General features: G+C 40.4%; 3 protein-coding genes across 10 annotated transcripts in view; all 3 read right to left on the bottom strand.

The window, feature by feature from the left end:
- LOC309385195 (uncharacterized protein) overlaps window positions 1–758 on the bottom strand; it is a 195,724-nt gene extending 194,966 nt beyond the window's left edge. For all 4 annotated transcript variants that reach the window (XR_014174178.1, XM_081939375.1, XM_081939378.1 and 1 more), the window contains exon 1: window positions 713–758. The gene's annotated coding sequence lies outside the window, so the exon portion shown is untranslated. The remainder of the gene's footprint in view (window positions 1–712) is intronic.
- Window positions 1–16,979, bottom strand: part of LOC309385203 (uncharacterized protein) — a 123,624-nt gene that overhangs the window by 79,060 nt on the left and 27,585 nt on the right. For 3 of the 5 annotated variants that reach the window (XR_014174181.1, XR_014174182.1, XR_014174183.1), the window contains exon 1: window positions 693–763. The exons of 1 other annotated variant lie outside the window; for it this stretch is intronic. The gene's annotated coding sequence lies outside the window, so the exon portion shown is untranslated. Of the gene's footprint in view, window positions 1–692; window positions 764–8,804; window positions 8,908–16,979 lie in introns of those variants that run through there. One more of the 5 variants, XM_081939410.1, reaches the window with a different exon arrangement.
- LOC309385210 (uncharacterized protein) overlaps window positions 1–16,979 on the bottom strand; it is a 61,517-nt gene that overhangs the window by 41,634 nt on the left and 2,904 nt on the right. The window lies entirely within an intron of this gene.

Here is a 16,979-nt window from a genome sequence, read left to right as displayed (position 1 = left end):
GCAGGATTTGGGTCTGGCTAGTCTAAAGATAAGAAGAATTAGAGGTGATATGATACCAGTATTTCAGTATTTGAGAGGCTACCAGAAAGAAGAGGGGGTGAAATTATTCTCCAAAGCATCAGAGGCCAAGACAAGAAACAATGGATGGAAACTAATCAAGGAGAGAAACAACCTGGAATTAAAGAGAAACTTCCTAACAGTGAAGACAATTAACCGGTAAAACAGCTTTGCCTTCAGAGGTTCTGCTTCATCCCTGGAAGTTTTTAAGAAGAGGTTGGATAGTCATTTGTCTGAAATCTTATAGGATCTCCTGCTTGAGATGGGGGCTGGACTAGAAGACCTCCAAGGTCCCTCCCAGGTCTATTCTGATTTTGAAATGCTAAAGCCTCTGCAAGATTTAAAGCAGCGGTGTTGTCTGTGAATCTCCTCCCTTGCAAACAGAGCAACAGGCTCATAAGAAACACAGGGAATCCACCCTAAAAGTGGCGGTAGAGCTGAAATCTCCCAATCAAAAGAAAATTGCAGGAAACTTAAAACCTGCAGCTCTGGTGGAATCAAATTGGGCTGGGAGGGGGGGGGATATGCAGGAGGCGACGGATTTCAGCACAGTTGATTATCTGCTGCTACAACATGGAGCAAAACGAACAGCCCGACTTGCTCCCGGCTTCTCCTCCGACCGGCCCTCCACTCACCTTCCAGCCGCCGCTTCAACCCTCCAAACGGCACAAGAGGCTCCGCCGACACTATCCTCCTCCCGTGGGTCAGGCGGAAGAGGAAGTTCCTCTATCCTTCGCCTCCTCTCCTCCACATCCTCTCTATCAATCCACTACTCTATCATTTCAACTTTTCCAGCTCAAGCCTCTACCCCCACCTTCCCCACCCACGCTTCAGACTAACAACGCCACTACTGTACTGTATTTCACGGCTTTCTAGGCACGAGTATTGCTTCTCTGTAGAGCGCCATCTAGTGACATAGAATACAATTCTTTGGCCAACTGTGCTTTGGACACACAAGGAAAGGGTCTCCGGTGCATACACTTCATATATCATAACAGAAAACAATAATTGATTACACAATATACCCATAGAAGGTAATAGGAGAGATGAGAAATTGACAAGGATAATAGCAATACTGTCTACTACATGGATAAATATCTTTGGGCAGAAGTCAGTGGTGCGGGAGTCGGCTGTTTAGCCGAGTGATGGCATGGGGGAAGTGTTTTAATTGTGTTGGCATACAATGCCCTATAGCAGCGTCCTGAGGGGAAGATGTTGAAATGGAATAACCAGAAGCAAGATTGGCTAGATAGATTTCTAAACAGAAAAACTCCATCCGACATGTAATGCCAACAGTTCAAGGCTGTTTGGAGCCCAGCTTCAAATTTAATTTAAAAGCTGGAACAGTAAAGTGCACAGTGGACCAGAACACAGTGATAGTTGATTGGTTGGAGAGTGCGGGTTTCTGCATGAGGCAGTCTACATTATGATTGGTTGCTGGGTGTAAAGGGGGAGTTCCCGATTTTTCCCTTTTTCTTCTGTGTATGCTGTTCTGAGATTTACCTCAGGATGTAGGGATGAGCCTACCTTGTTTGCTGTAAATATGGATATTAAATAAGTTTATATAAAACTACTATCAGTGTCTCTGTCTTAATTTGGACACCAGCTGCATAATTCCCTCACAACAACAACCCAGCTATTGGGCAGACTCCAGTTCTGTTCCCCAAAATGCAAATCTTGCAGTAATTAGAGCGCACAAATCTGTCAATTGACCAGGAATTCTTTTATCATCTTCTTTGTCATTTAATGACCCCTTAATATATCCCTTGCAAGGTGGAGCCAGGGCAACTGAATAGAGCTGTGTATTTACTGGCCGGATGCCTTTCCTGTCACCAATGCGGAGTTTGCAGCAGATATAGTCTCATTGTGCCGTGAGAGAGAAATATCTGCCTCTACCTAGGATTTAACTCACAGACTCCTGATTGTAAGGTGAGAGCTCCACCACGCCACTCAACTGGAATTCTTTTATCTTTTTTCAATTCTTCCTTTGGAAAGCCAGATAGAGATCTTTCACTTCCGTGACTTGAAGGAGATACATTATACAAAACCGAGAACCAGGATGGTGCAATTTGAGAAGCACATTATTTGACTTAAACTAAGAAGATTGAATTCCGAATTGTGGCTCCATAATGAGCAAGTAGGACTTACCTTTCTCTTTCTTTTGACAAAAGTGGTAATGAGGAATGAAAAGAAGTACAATGTATGACTCAAATTGTTCCAGAAAATAAAATATGTAATGTTCAAGAAATCTGGAAGATGAGCAAATGCAAAATAAAATCAATTGAAATATTTGACCTGTAGGTGAGAAAACCCTGGAGAACACTTAAAAATTATACTATTGTAGAACAGACATTATTTAGACCTTTGAGGAATTTTCTAGAAATATTTAAACCATGGTCATTAAAAAGCACCCATTTCTGTATATTATTTATATTTTACATATATGTATCATGTCTGGTAGATTGGTGCTGATTGGTGCTGGCTGTGTGTCTATTGTTGTTTCGTGTTGTAACGGCCTTGGTGGGCTCGTTTGTTGACTAGGGCTGGTTTCCAGATGTCTGGTAGGTGGGAGGTATCGTTCCACTTACTGAAACAAAGCCAGCACTCCATACCCGCCCCCCCAAGATTTACAGAAAGACGGCAGCTCCGATCACACTTTAAGCCCAAAACCCAGCCTGAAGATGGCAAGTGAGACCTCGCTGAAACGTTACCAAGACAATCTCAATCTTACACGGGAAAAGACCCGAATACAACAAAACCAGCATATATGTATGTATGTATGTATGTATGTATGTATGTATGTATGTATGTATGTATAAAAACTTGGATTAATACACACACACACACACAAACAGACATATATATTAATCCAAGTTTTTTATATTTTATTTTATACATCTCATTGCTTGGATGGTGTGATACCTGAGTATCATACATTTCAATACAAATAAACATAACAATATTCCTAATAATTACATTTCATTTTCATTTTTTATTTTGTTAACACATAACTTTTACTATCGTCCTTCAGTTCTAAACCTTCTCCTAGTTCTTCCATACTTTATAACATTTTAGTGTCTGTTTTTACTATTATTCCCCTCTTACTTCTACCTCTTATTTTAGCCTTTTTTTTCTTTCCCCTCCCATATCACTCTAATATTCAAACACGTGATCCTTCCTTCTTTCATTATTGAGTATTTAAACTTCTAGTATCAATCACAATCACTCAAGCATTTAATGTACATCTATTCATATTCTTTCCAATCATTCAATCCTTATAATTCTATTAATAGACATTTTCATTAAAGTATCTTCTTTCTTTGTCTAATCTCGAATTATTGAATTATATCTTTTCACTGCTAATCACATTTTTATACATATACATATAAATATACATTTCATAGTACTCTCATACAAATTCTATATATCTAATTTACAAGGTAATTTTCCAACCTATATAATTCTATTAATGGTATACATTATTAATATATATTCAAAAGTAATTTCTTTTACTTTTTCTACCACACATCCATCATTTCTTGCCCGTTTCCTAGTTTTTATTCTTATTTTTTTCTTAGCTTGCTTCCGGTGTTCTTCTTTTAAAACCTATTATATATTTTCGAACAACCAAAGAACCACAAAATACTTAATGTGAATATGTCTGTATCTTAAACATATTCAAATTTATTTACTTATTAAATTTGTATGTCACATCTCACCGTTCCAAGTCACTAAATTCATGAATGAAGTACAGCAAATAGTCCAGGCTAAGAGCCAATTCAAATCTATCACAACAAAATAAATGTCTGTCATGAAATAATATATCTTTAGAAACAATACTGCAGAATATTAGTATCCAGGCAGGGGCGAGGCAACTATTCTTATTACAGGTAGTCCTCAACTTACAACCACAATTGAACCCAAAATTTCTGTTTCTAAGCGAGATAGTTGTTAAGTGAGTTTTGCCCAATTTTACAACCTTTCTTGTCACATTTGTTAAGTGAATCACTCCAGTTGTTAAATTTGGCTTGTCAGAGGTCACAAAAAGGAGATCCCATGACCGCTGGATATTGCAACCATCAGTGGCCAAGTATCTGAATGTTGATACTGCAATGGTCCTACGAATGAAAAAGGGTCATAACTCACTTTTTTCAGTAACATCGTAACTTCAAACGGTCACTAAATGAATGGTTGTAAGTCAAGGACAACCAGTATCTTGGAATGGTTACTGCCTTTGCAATACTACATTCTCACCACTACGCCTCCAGGACTCCTCTCTTTCTGTAATATATCACATGGGATACAATAAGAATGGTTTGATGCCTTAGGAATATCCTAATTATACAGAGTTATACTTAGTTTCTTATTATGCTTTCAGAAAACTCTTGTTGAAATCCTAATTCTCATTTACTGATTCATTGATTTTTGCAAGGAAATCTTGTGTCTGAGCACTTCTTCTGATTGAGTCTCTCATGTCTAAATAAACTTGGCTCTTTGGCTGAAAATAATCCAGCAAGCTGAAAACAAGCAATGAATATTTTCTAAGTTTTCTTAGAAAGTTTTCTAAGATCCCATCAAGCTTCCCTTCTAATCAGAAAGCTGATGGTTTTCCATGTATGAATGAGTCCTCTTGTCTTTAATAATAGTAATTACTGAAACAGTGACCAGTTTGGGCATCTGAATGGCTTCTGAACTGTGTTTAAACTGACATGATTTATTAGATTAGACCTAGTTCTGAAAGCTTTCCCACAATTGGGACATTCAAAGGGCTCCTCTTCTGTGTCAGTTCCCTATTATTCCACAGGTAGGAATTCTAGCTGAAACCTTTCCCACAATGCAAGAACTCATCCTTTGTGAATCCTCTGGTCTCTCACCAAGTCAGAATTCCAAGTGAAAGCTTTCCCACAATCTGGAAACACATATGGTTTCTCTCCTGTGTGCTGTATCATCAGGTTGGAATTTTGAGTAAAACTATTTCCACAGTCTGGGGACATACAGTTATTGTCCCGTGTGAATCCTCTGGTGTATCACCAGGTTAGAGTTCTGACTGAAACTTTTCCCACAGTATAGACACTCATATGGTTTCTCTCCTGTGTGAGTTCTCTGGTGTGTAACCAAGTAGGAATTATGACTAAAGCTTTTCCCACAATCTGAACACACATATGGTTTCTCTCCAGTATGAGTCATCTGGTGTTTCAGGAGGTTAGAATGATTACTGAAACTTTTCCCACAATCTGGACACTCATACGGTTTCTCCCCCGTGTGAGTTCTCTGGTGTATAACCAAGTAGGAATTATGACTAAAGCTTTTCCCACAATCCGGACATTCATATGGTTTCTCTCCTGTGTGAGTCCTCTGGTGTTTCACCAGGTCAGAATTCCTACTGAAAGCTTTCCCACAATCTGGACACTCATATGGTTTCTCTCCTGTGTGAGTCCTCTGGTGTAGGAACAGATAGGAATTCTGCTGGAAACATTTCCCACAAACTGGACACTTATATGGTTTTTCTCCTGTGTGTGTCCTCTGGTGTCTCACCAAGTGATAATTCCAAATGAAAGCTTTCCCACAATCTGGACACTTATATGGTTTCTCTCCTGTGTGAGTACTTTGGTGTTGAACAAGTTTACAATTTTGATTGAAACTTTTCCCACAATCTGGACACTCATATGGTTTCTCTCCTGTGTGAGTCCTCTGGTGTACTACCAGACTGGAATTCTGCTGGAAAGCTTTCCCACAATCCGGACACTCATATGGTTTCTCGCCCGTGTGTCTCCTCTGGTGGACCACCAAGTAAGAGTTCTGACTAAAACCTTTCCCACAATCGGGACACTCATATGGTTTCTCACCCGTGTGAATCCTCTGGTGTATCACCAGGTAAGAGCTCTGACTGAAACTTTTCCCACAGTATAGACACTCATATGGTTTCTCTCCTGTGTGACTCCTCTGGTGTATCACAAGTTTAGAATTATTTTTGAAACTTTTCCCACAATCCGAACACTCATATGGTTTCTCTCCTGTGTGAGTTCTCTGGTGTATCACAAGCTTAGAGTTCTGACTGAAACTTTTCCCACAATCCGAACACTCATATGGTTTCTTTCCTGTATGAGTTCTCTGGTGTACCACCAGGTTAGAATTATTTTTGAAACTTTTCCCACAATCCAAACACTCATATGGTTTCTCTCCTGTGTGAGTCCTCTGGTGTATCACCAGGTAAGAATTCCGAGTGAAACTTTTTCCACAATCCAAACATTGATATGGTTTCTCTCCTGTGTGAGATCTCTGGTGTATCACAAGCTTAGAGTTCTGACTGAAACTTTTCCCACAATCCGAACACTCATATGGTTTCTTTCCTGTATGGGTTCTCTGGTGTACCACCAGGTTAGAATTATTTTTGAAACTTTTCCCACAATCCAAACACTCATATGGTTTCTCTCCTGTGTGAGTCCTCTGGTGTATCACCAGGTAAGAATTCCGAGTGAAACTTTTCCCACAATCTGAACACTCATATGGTTTATCTCCTGTATGAATCCTCTGGTGTATCACCAGGCTGAAATTCTTACTGAAACTTTTCCCACACTCTGGACATGCATATGGTTTTTCTCCCGTGTGAGTCCTCTGATGAATCACTAGGTCAGAATTCTGGATGAAACTTTTCCCACAATCAGGAGAATCAAAGGGTTTCTGCCCAGTGTGAATCTTCTTATGTCTGACCAGATTGGTGTGTGTGCTAAACCTTTTGCCACATTGGGAGCACTGGTAGAATTCCTTTCCAGTGTGTGTGCTTCCATGAGGAAATTGTTCTGAGTAAAGTGTTTGCCACATTCCAAGCATTATTGCGTATTTTTTGTCGTGTGGATCCCCTCATACAAGCAGTGATTAGCAATGTTTGTTTCCCCCCACAATAGACAGACTGTGGGTTTTTGTCAACATCTTGGATTCTTCAGGAGGTAAAAAAATATTTCTAATTTCTAACTGGTGGTGTTTTGATTCAAACTCCTCTTGAATCCAGGGTGTTCTTCTTGGCATCCTCTGTCTATAAGATTCATATTAATGGATTAGTTTCTTTCTGGTTTAAAAAATAGCTGCAGAACCTGTGATAACAAGGGGAAAAAGCCTGCATATATTACCATGAAGAAGCAAACATATCAAAATGCTAGTTTAATCTCTAACATTAATTACAATTACAATTTGGCATATAGAGAACTAGCAAGATCCAAGTTCAAATATCAATTCATATATCCAATCATGAAATTCTCTTTTTGGCTTTGGGAAATCATAAAATTATTAGCATTGTAAATTGATATTATAAAATTTACCTGAAAATACTAAAGATTATACCAAACATGTATATGCACACAGAAATTTACACATCTATGAAGTTATGTATGAGAAAAATGTAGGTGTATTTCTCTGTGCAGTAAGTCCCAGAAGTGGATTCGCTCAGATTTTTTAATCTAACTTTAAAAAGGTGGGGTCATTAACAGTCCTTTGTCTCCTCTCCTCCACATCCTCTCTAGCAATCCATTATTTGAACTGCCCACCCGCATGGCTTCTAAAGAAGATTTGAGTAGAAGATATTAACTTCCTATCTAAGTACTAAGTACTGTATTGTGTTGTGGTGCATTGTGTTGTGTTATATTATCTAAATATGTATTATTGCATTGCCTAGAATTCTGAATGATATAATTTTGGAACCACGGAATGGAATGTTTGAAAGTTTATGTAACACAGGAGAAATACCAGAAAAGAAATACTGGAAAAGAACGAATGTGATTCCAAACTACAAAAAGGTGGGAAACGATCCAGGAAATTATAGGCCAATCAGCTTGACATCAATACCTGGTAAAATCCTGGAAAAATATAATTAAGCAGAGAATTTGTAGTCTACTTTGTCCAATGCCTTACTGAAATCTAAGTCTACTATGTCCACAGCAGTTCACTGGTCCACTAATTTAGCCACTTTATCAAAGAATTAAATGATTGGTTTGGCATGATCTGTTTTTAACAAACCCATGCTTGCTACTAGTTATAATTTTGTTTCTAGATGTTCACAGATCTGCTTTTTAAATTATTTTTTCCAGAATTTTCCCCCCACGTATTGATGTTAGGCTGATTGGTCTGTATTTTCCTGCCACAAAGAAGAGGGGGTTAAATTATTCTCCAAAGCACCAGAGGCCAAGACAATAAACTATTAGTATGGAAACTAATCAAGGAGAGAAACAACCTAAAACTAAGGAGAAACTTCCTAACAGTGAGGATAATTAATCAATGGAACGACTTTGCCATCAAAAGTTGTGGGTGTTTCATCCCTGGAGGTTTTTAAGAGGCTGCACAGTCACTTGCGTGAAATGTTATAGGTTCTCCTGCTTGAATAGCAGGCTGGACTAGAAGACCTCCAAGTTCCCTTCCAGATCTATTCTGATTCTGAAATGCTAAAGCCTCTGCAAGATTTAAAGCACCGGTGTTGCCCGTGAATCTCCTCCCTTGCAAACAAAGCAACAGGCTCACAAGAAACGCACGGAATCCACCCTAACGGAGCAGTAGAGCTGAAATCTCCCAATCAAGAGAAAATTACAGGCAACTTAAAACCTGCAGCTCTGGTGGAATAAAATTGGGCTGCGAGGTGGAGGAGGGATATGCAGGAGGCGACGGATTTCAGCAGAGTTCATTATCTGCTGCTACAACGTGGAGCAAACCGAACAGCCTGACTTGCTCCCGGCTTCTCCTCCGACCTGCCCACCACTCACCTTCCAGCCGCCGCTTCGATCCAGGAAAAACTACAACAGCCACCGCGATCCTCCATTAGGAAGCCGGAAGACGAGGTTTCCCAGGGCTTCGCCTTTCCATATTCTCCCTAGCAATCCGCGACTCTATGGTCTCAATTCCTTTCAGTTCAACTACAGCCGCTTGATACTGTAATTGCGACTATCCAGGCGCGCTTATTGCCTGACCATAGAGCGCCATCTAGCCAGCCATAGCGAGATCGCGCGAGCTCTAGCTTCATCAGAATAGATGGGTGCTTGCTGGCTCCTAAAAGTTCATGAAGTTCTTGCCTTTTATGCTCAGCCCCTAAATCATTAACAGATGCCATCTTCATCTTATTAATAGAATAACATGTGACAAAACTAGTCTCCCACATTGGTTCCAATGACGGTTGGATAGGAGATACTATCATGCTCTCTGTATTTCTATTATGCTCTCTGCTCTCTAGAGCAGCCTTCCCAATTCTCAGAGTACTAAGATTTCAGCCTTGAGAATTCTCAAGCACCTTGGGCAAAACTCTTGAAGGTCAGTAGTTTGCAAACTGGAAGCTGATCTAAAGATTCCTGCATTTTAGCAGGATTTGGCTGTCACTGGAGATCAACAACTCTACAACCTAACCTTTTTATTACTGATTCACTTGATAGCCAATTGTGGCTGTTCTGCAGGCCCTGGCAATGATCAATCAACAGAGGTGCCACGCCCCCAAACTGGTTCCCTTGCTGTCACTGGGCCGCCACCATTTTGGTTTTTAGTGACTTGCGTGTGCGCACTTCACTGTAAATTGTTCTGCACATGTGTGAAGGATAATTTACATTGAACAGCATGGGCGAGTAGCGCACAAGTTGCGAACCGGTAGTAAAAGCAGTAGGAACCCACCCCTGTTAATCATGCTTTTGTTATCTGCACGTTGGACGACTTCAATAAACTACAGGAGCTGCCCTTGAAGAGTAGAATATCCCTGTGAAACATGAAGCTGGCCTGACTGAGGCCATTTTGAGCCTTCAATGCTGAGAACACTGGAGAAGTGGGATAGGGATTTGCGGGATCGCATCCTACCCCACACATCCCTGCGACCAATTCGCTCTCACAGAGAGGGACTCCTCCGGGTACCATCCGCTAAGCAATGCCGGCGGGCGGTGCCCAGGAGTAGGGCCTTCTCTGTGATGGGCCCAACCCTCTGGAACGACCTCCCCCCCGATATTAGAATTACTGCTGATCTCCGCTCCTTCCGTAAGAAACTCAAGACCCACCTGTTCCAATTAGCTGGCCTGGCCCAATCATAATCATAATCTAATCCCGACCTTCCTGGCCGGTATTTTAAATTTTAAATTCTGGGGTATTTTAATTGGTTTTAATTATTAATTAATTTTATGATTATTGTACAGACTTTTGTTCAATTTGTTTGTCTGGGGTTTTGTATTTCTGTTGTTTATTGTATATTGTATATTTTATTTCTGTCTGTAAACCGCCCCGAGTCCCCTCGGGGAGAGGGGGCAGTTTATAAATTTAATAAACTGAAACTGAAACAGGGAGGGGGGGAATAGAGAAAGTTGGGGTGTTGTAGTCAAAACAAGATTCTTTTTCTTGGGAACCAAGGACATTTCTGCAGGTGCTTGGAAGGAGGGGACTGGAGTCACCTAGCAACTAGACAGTATTCTGATGGGATAATGTGACTGTTTTGAGAAAGTGACAAACGTTTACTTTTAATTAGGTGAAAACTGCAAGAATATTCAGTCAGTTTTCACCAGCCTGTGCCAATGACATATCCAATAAACCTATTCTTTGAGGAAATTGCCTGCCTCAGAGTTTTGTTTGCTATGGGTATGTTACTTGAAACCCTGACATTCCCACCAAAGCACATGGCTGACTAATCACCAGACCTTTTTTTGAGGGACACCCTAAACTGCCATTTTCAATGTAGATCTAATAAGGTATGGACGGTAGCCATTTCAGCTGTTAGCTCTGAGCTCTGTTGTACGGAGGAATCTGGAATAAATTAACCCCAACATATGTGCCCAATGTTTTGATGTTTTTAATCTTACATTATTATGCTGCTATTTATGACATTGTAATAATCTGATAGCAGGCATATACATTTAATAAATTAAAATGAATAAATTTCATTGATTCCCTTTTATTCAGAAACTCAAGAAGGCATAAAAAGCAGTTCCTGGTTGGCATCCTGAGCCAAGAAAGAGGCTCTTTTCTCATTTTAAACTCCCCCTGCCAGCCAACCGATCTGCATGGGCATATTTTCGGTCTCTCAATCGGCCTGTCGAATTGGGATTTCATAGCACCTGGCAGCCACCTTCCTGTTTAACTTAACACTGGAACTCGTGGTTTCCATTCAGTGTCTTTGACTCTTACACTGGATTTTTAAATATAATTTATATTAATAATTTTAAACAGAAGATTAAAAACTAACACAAATACATCAAATAGAAGAAAAAAAGAAATCAAAATGTAAAAAGGAAAAGATAGAAATAGTGAGAAGTTACTTCCAATCTCCTTTACAGTAATTATAATTAGAAATACAAAATTACTTCTTACTCTATGCTTGCAAAAACTCTTTTGTATTACCTGGTTTGTTTTTCTTATAATCACAACTGTAAATGATAGCTTTTTTTTGTTTCACCCAAATCTCTAACAAACTTCCAATCAGTAATGAATGTAGAGAATGTCTTTTCTCTGACTGAGGAAATCAATATATTGTAGTTGTCTGAAAATTCCATCATCTTCACCAACCATTCTTCCACTGCACTTAAAGCTGGATCTTTGGTGTGTATAATACAGGTAATCTTCGACTTATTACCACAATGGGGGCCAAAATTTTGATCCTAGGACAGTGGTCCCGAACCTACCAGGCCACAGAAGCGGCAGGGAAGCTTTGAACCCTATCCTTGTTAATTCATTCACTATGCATTGATTCCACTTGTAGCCTGACTGTTTTAAACCATACAGGCTCTTTTTTAACTTCCAACAATCAGTGTTGCTATCAGTGTTTAACCCTTCAGGTTTCTTTAAATAAATAGTGTGTTGCAGTGGTGCATTGAGATATGCTGTCTCAACATCTAAATAATTTATTACATTTCCATGCTTAGCTGCCCAAACCAATGATGCACGTAATGTTATGGCTTTTAAACTGGGTGCAAATACTTCATCATAATCATTTGCCGACTGGTTGAAACCTTGTGCTATTAATCTAGCTTTATGGTTAACAGTCCCATCTACACTTCGCCTAGGCAACTCAGGGCTCACTATTGGACTCTCCTGTTGAGTCTGTTCCCGTTCTTCTAACTCCTCCTGACTTTGCACTTCATCTTTAATTTTTATAGCTGGTCTTTCTATTTTACCACTAGGAAATACTTGGGTTTCAATAACTACGCCATTGTTAAATTCCAGTTTATCCCAACCAACATGCTCTAGAAACTTTGCATTAGCACTGTGATAGATCTTAATTGTCCCTTGTTCCCAGAACCTATAAGATCTATGGTTTGAGTCATAACCTACGAAAAATAATTTCCTAGCTCTATGTTGTCCCTTTAATCTGATCTGTGCTGGAATATGCACCTATGCAGGAACTCCAAACGTTTGCAAGTAGCTCAAGTCAGGTTTCCTACCAAGCCAACGAGTAAATGGTACTTCTCCATTAGAAGCATTTACAACGTTGTTCAGTAGATGATTAGCACACATCATGGCTTCACCCCACAGTGTTTCAGGCAATCCTGAATCGGATAACACAGTTCTAGTCATGGCTTGTAATGTTTGCCCCCTTCGGTCTACAAACGAGTTATGTTGAGGTCTATAAGGAGCAGAACATTTATGTTCAATACCAGCTGTTTTTAACATTGTTTGGAACTTATAATTGGTAAACTCCATTCCATTATCAGTAACTACAGTAATAACCTTGACTTTTATCTTTCTTTCCGCAAATCTTAACCAATTAAAGAAATGTTGAAACGTTTCTGTCTTGTCTTTCATTAAATAGCAGAAACCGTATTTTGAATAATGATCCATGATACTCAAAACATAACAGGCACCTCCCAAACTGGGTTTTATAGGTCCAATTAGATCAGCAAAAACAACTTCCAGAGGTTCCTTTGTTTTAAACCCATTACATCTGTTTCTGGAGTAACCTTGCTCTTTTCCTGACTACACGCATTACAATTTAAATATTTACTGCAAGGTTTTAACTTTACTCCTTCTGACAATTTTACAGTTTGTTGCAGCATCTTGACATTAATGTACCCTATACGCCTATATAGCAGATGTATGCATTCATCATGTGGCTTCAAATTATCATACACTGAGTTAGCAGTATGGTCATCAGATATAATATATAAACCATTTGTTAATTTGCTGTAATCCTATTAACTTCCTTTTCTATGATACAGTTATCTCCCCTAAAGGTTACTACATAGCCAATATTAACTAGAGCTCTTACTGATAACAAATTAAATTTCAGTTTAGGTATATACAACATGGATAAATGCTCATTTACAAATGAACACCTTGCCATACTTTCACCAGATTTGGCAAAGATACATGCTGCTTGCTGGTAGACATTTTTATAAAACAATTCTTATTTCTAGTAATGCACTGTGATGCTCCACTATCAACAACCCATGAATCATGGCTTATTGGTGCATTTCTAGAGATAGTCAAAGTAGACATACCTAAGTTAACATTAGCAGTGTTTCTAGTATTCTGTTGTTTTGCATGTTTACAGAATCTAGCTATATGCCCCTTAGCCCCACAAGAAAAAACATTTTCTAACAGTATAGCCAGTTGAAGGTGACTCTTCATGTTGTGGTGGTTTCTCTCTCAGTTGTTCTCTTTCCAACCTTCTTCTGGACTCCAACAATCGTGCAGTTATGTCAGTCAATGTTAGTTCATTTCGGGTTAGGACCTCGAGGGACGATACAAAATCATCATAACTCTTATGCAGTGATGACAGAATGATGTAAACTTGATGTAGCTCTTGGAAAACTCCTTTCAAAAAGTTTAAATGAGCTAACATATATCCACCCTTCAGAAGACGTGCCCTAAACAGTTTGCGGGTAAGATGTATATGTGCACCTACAGTGTCACGTACATATATCTTCTTCAAATTCTCCCAACATCTTGCTGCAGAATTCTCCCCACAAATATGAACTAATTGTTGGTCAGTCAGAGTTAGACCAACTATACACAATGCTTGTTCGTTGCATCTTTGAAACTCTGCTATCTTCTTGGCATCATTCTCGTCATCTGGATCCCAAGAAATCACGTCCGGTGGATTCTGTACAGCATCCCACAATCTCTCAGTACGCAGGCGTAGGCTGCACTTCATTGACCAGGAAACATAATTTGTTCCATCCAACTGGGCTATCAGTGATAGATTTGCTGATGGTGCGTGTGCCATCTTCTCCATAATAGTAAAACTTACAAACTAAACAGCTATCTGTATACGGTATTGCGTTTCAACACCAACTCTCTTTTTAGCTACGTCTGGTACACTCTGGGCCCATAACCAGTGTTAAGTAAGTAAGCTTCCCTTTAGGAGAGCGAGTGTGCAGAGAAGCAGAATGAGAGTGGTATGGACGAACATGCACAAAACAGCATACAGGGACACTGAATAGTATAAAATATAGTAGTTTACTATGTGGAAATATAGAGGTATTCAGAGTCCGATTAACAGTCCAAGTCATACAAGGTTCAGTCGTTCAGTTATCAAATAGTCAGTATAGAACACAAAACAGCTAACAGTAGCAAACCACAGTACCTCACAATGTCAGCATCTAAAAAAACAGAGAACTAACAGTCATTCTGGCTCCCTCTTATGGCTGCTTGAGGTAACAAACCAATTACATCTCTTTAGCTGCTAAAGTTTAGCATTTAAACTAACAGATGCATTTCTTACAATCATAGCTTATATACATTGCCAAGCCAAGGGTTACATCCCTAACAATGCACATACCTGTGCATCTCCATTTGCAGAGGTACGGAAACTCATAAAGAGCTGTTGTGGCCTGTCAGCTGCCAGCACAGCTGGTGGCAGACTCAGACGTTGAGGAGCTTGGGGAAGAACTTGGGTCAGTTCTGGAGCCTGGGGAAGGCTCTGATGGATGCTCAGCATCAGACAGAGATAGAACCAGGGCTGCCTGGCATTTCCCAGCCGAAGAGGCAGCTGCCTTTGGAGGCAGAGATGGGTGAGGTGGAACAGCTGGGGTCTGTTTCAGATGCATGTATACATAGAGCAGATAGAAGAGATGAACAACGGGAGACTTCCGGTTCCGGCGGCTGATGGCGATGGGCAAGCTTTGCTCGCCCCGCACTTTCACGGTGGGCTCCCCACTCCTTGGGGGGCACAGGACGCCCCGTAGAGGCTCCTGCCGGAGGAGCGGCACCGTGCGGGATCCCCTGGATCGGCGGCAGCCGGGGGGGCCACCTCGCTTCAGGCACTGGGGAGCATGATGGGGAGACGCTCCGGCATCTTCGCTGCAAGGCTGACGGAAGAATAAACGAGCAGAAGGACGCGGCTGCGGTGCGGTGAGGCGAAAACTCCCTTCCATTCCCTCTACTAATCTGGAGAAATTGCCAGCAGTTTAAACCTTTATTTCGGCTTGGCTGGAGAAAGGCGGCTGGAGGGAGGGGGATTCCCCCCCCCCTCAGACAGGCGGCTTGAAACAATTTTGTGCTCAGCCCCAGGGGAAGGAGGAGGGGGAGAGCCAACCAATGATGTCACGCTCTTACTAAAAGCGAATTTTGGATTTAACTCTACAATGTAACGATGATCTGGAAATTTTGGAAACTTTGAAAACTTTGATATGCCTCTAAACCCGAAGCTGGCAGGGCAAGATGGCACACTTCCGTTGTCTTTATGAACTGTGAAAATTGACTCCACCTTTAAAACTTCAGGTTTCCGGTCTTTGTCTCCGTGCTACTCAGATAAATCTCTTATTGATTGCTACTTTTTGGACTGCCTGGTCTGAAAAACTTTATCTTACTGCCAGTGTAACTAGAAAAATCACCTTCTGCTTGGACCTTTAATCTCCTGGACTCTCCTGGCTGTTCTACCTATCTGACTGATCACTCTCTGTATTGACTGAACTCTTTATTCCACAAACAATGTCTCGTAAAAAAACCACCTCCTGGGAAGCCTGGATTTGCTGCCTCTGCCCCAACATCTACAACATCCAGTCCTAGTACACAATCAACGATAACAGCTTTGATGCAACCTAGAACTACAGAGACTGAATTCCAACAAATGTTTCAACAACTCCTACAGGGACAAGAGGAAATAAAAAGACAATTAAAAGAGATGAAAGAAGAAATTAAAGAGAACCAGACCCAAATTAATAAAAACTCACAGAGACTGGATCTTTTGGAGGGTGGGACGGCTGAGATGAGGGAGGGAATGGAAGGGGTGCAGAAGGGGAACAAAGAACTTGACACCCAACAGATGAAAATAGAATTTGAGAGAATGTCCTTTTACCTTAGATTTCAAAATGTGGTGGAGACAGATGATGAAGATATAAGGGACATTATGACAAGTATCTTGGCTGAATACATTCAGAAAGAGAAACAACAGATGGGGTGGGAACTAGATCTGGTTTATAGAGTGAACTCAGCTTATGCTAGAACACACAACGTACCCAGGGAGGTACACATTAAATTTCTCAGAAAAAGTACAAGAGATGAAATTCTGAGTGCACAAAGGGGGCAAGCTTTGAAATACCAAGATAGGGAAATAACCATCCTGAAACAGATCCCCAAGAAAGTGAGGGAGAAAAGAAAAAGCTATTCGCAATTAGCGAAGAAACTATACCAGAAGGGGGTGTGGTTCAGATGGTTGATGCCTGAAGGTATGCTAATTTTCTGGGAGGACACAAGAGTTAAATTAATAATTAAGGCGCAGGCCTTTATGGAAAAAAATTAAGCTCTCCTAGAAAAACTAGATGATCCTACAACAGACATACAGGACACGGGAGGGGCCGGAGCTCTGGCGGCGTGGGGAGATGGGGCAATACCGAGAAAACTCAGATCACAAAAATGAATAAGGAAATCTGCTTGACATAAATTGATCGAAATTATTAATTGAACTCATATGCTGACTATATATTACTATTTAGTAATGAATTTTGTGTAAATGTATATTATGAGTATGGAGGGTGGGG

Source organism: Natrix helvetica, assembly GCF_964273705.1.
Source record: "Natrix helvetica genome assembly, chromosome: 1".
NCBI lineage: Eukaryota > Metazoa > Chordata > Lepidosauria > Squamata > Natricidae > Natrix > Natrix helvetica.
The sequence above is the reverse complement of the archived record's forward strand: the minus strand, read 5'-3'. Positions and strand labels throughout refer to the sequence as shown.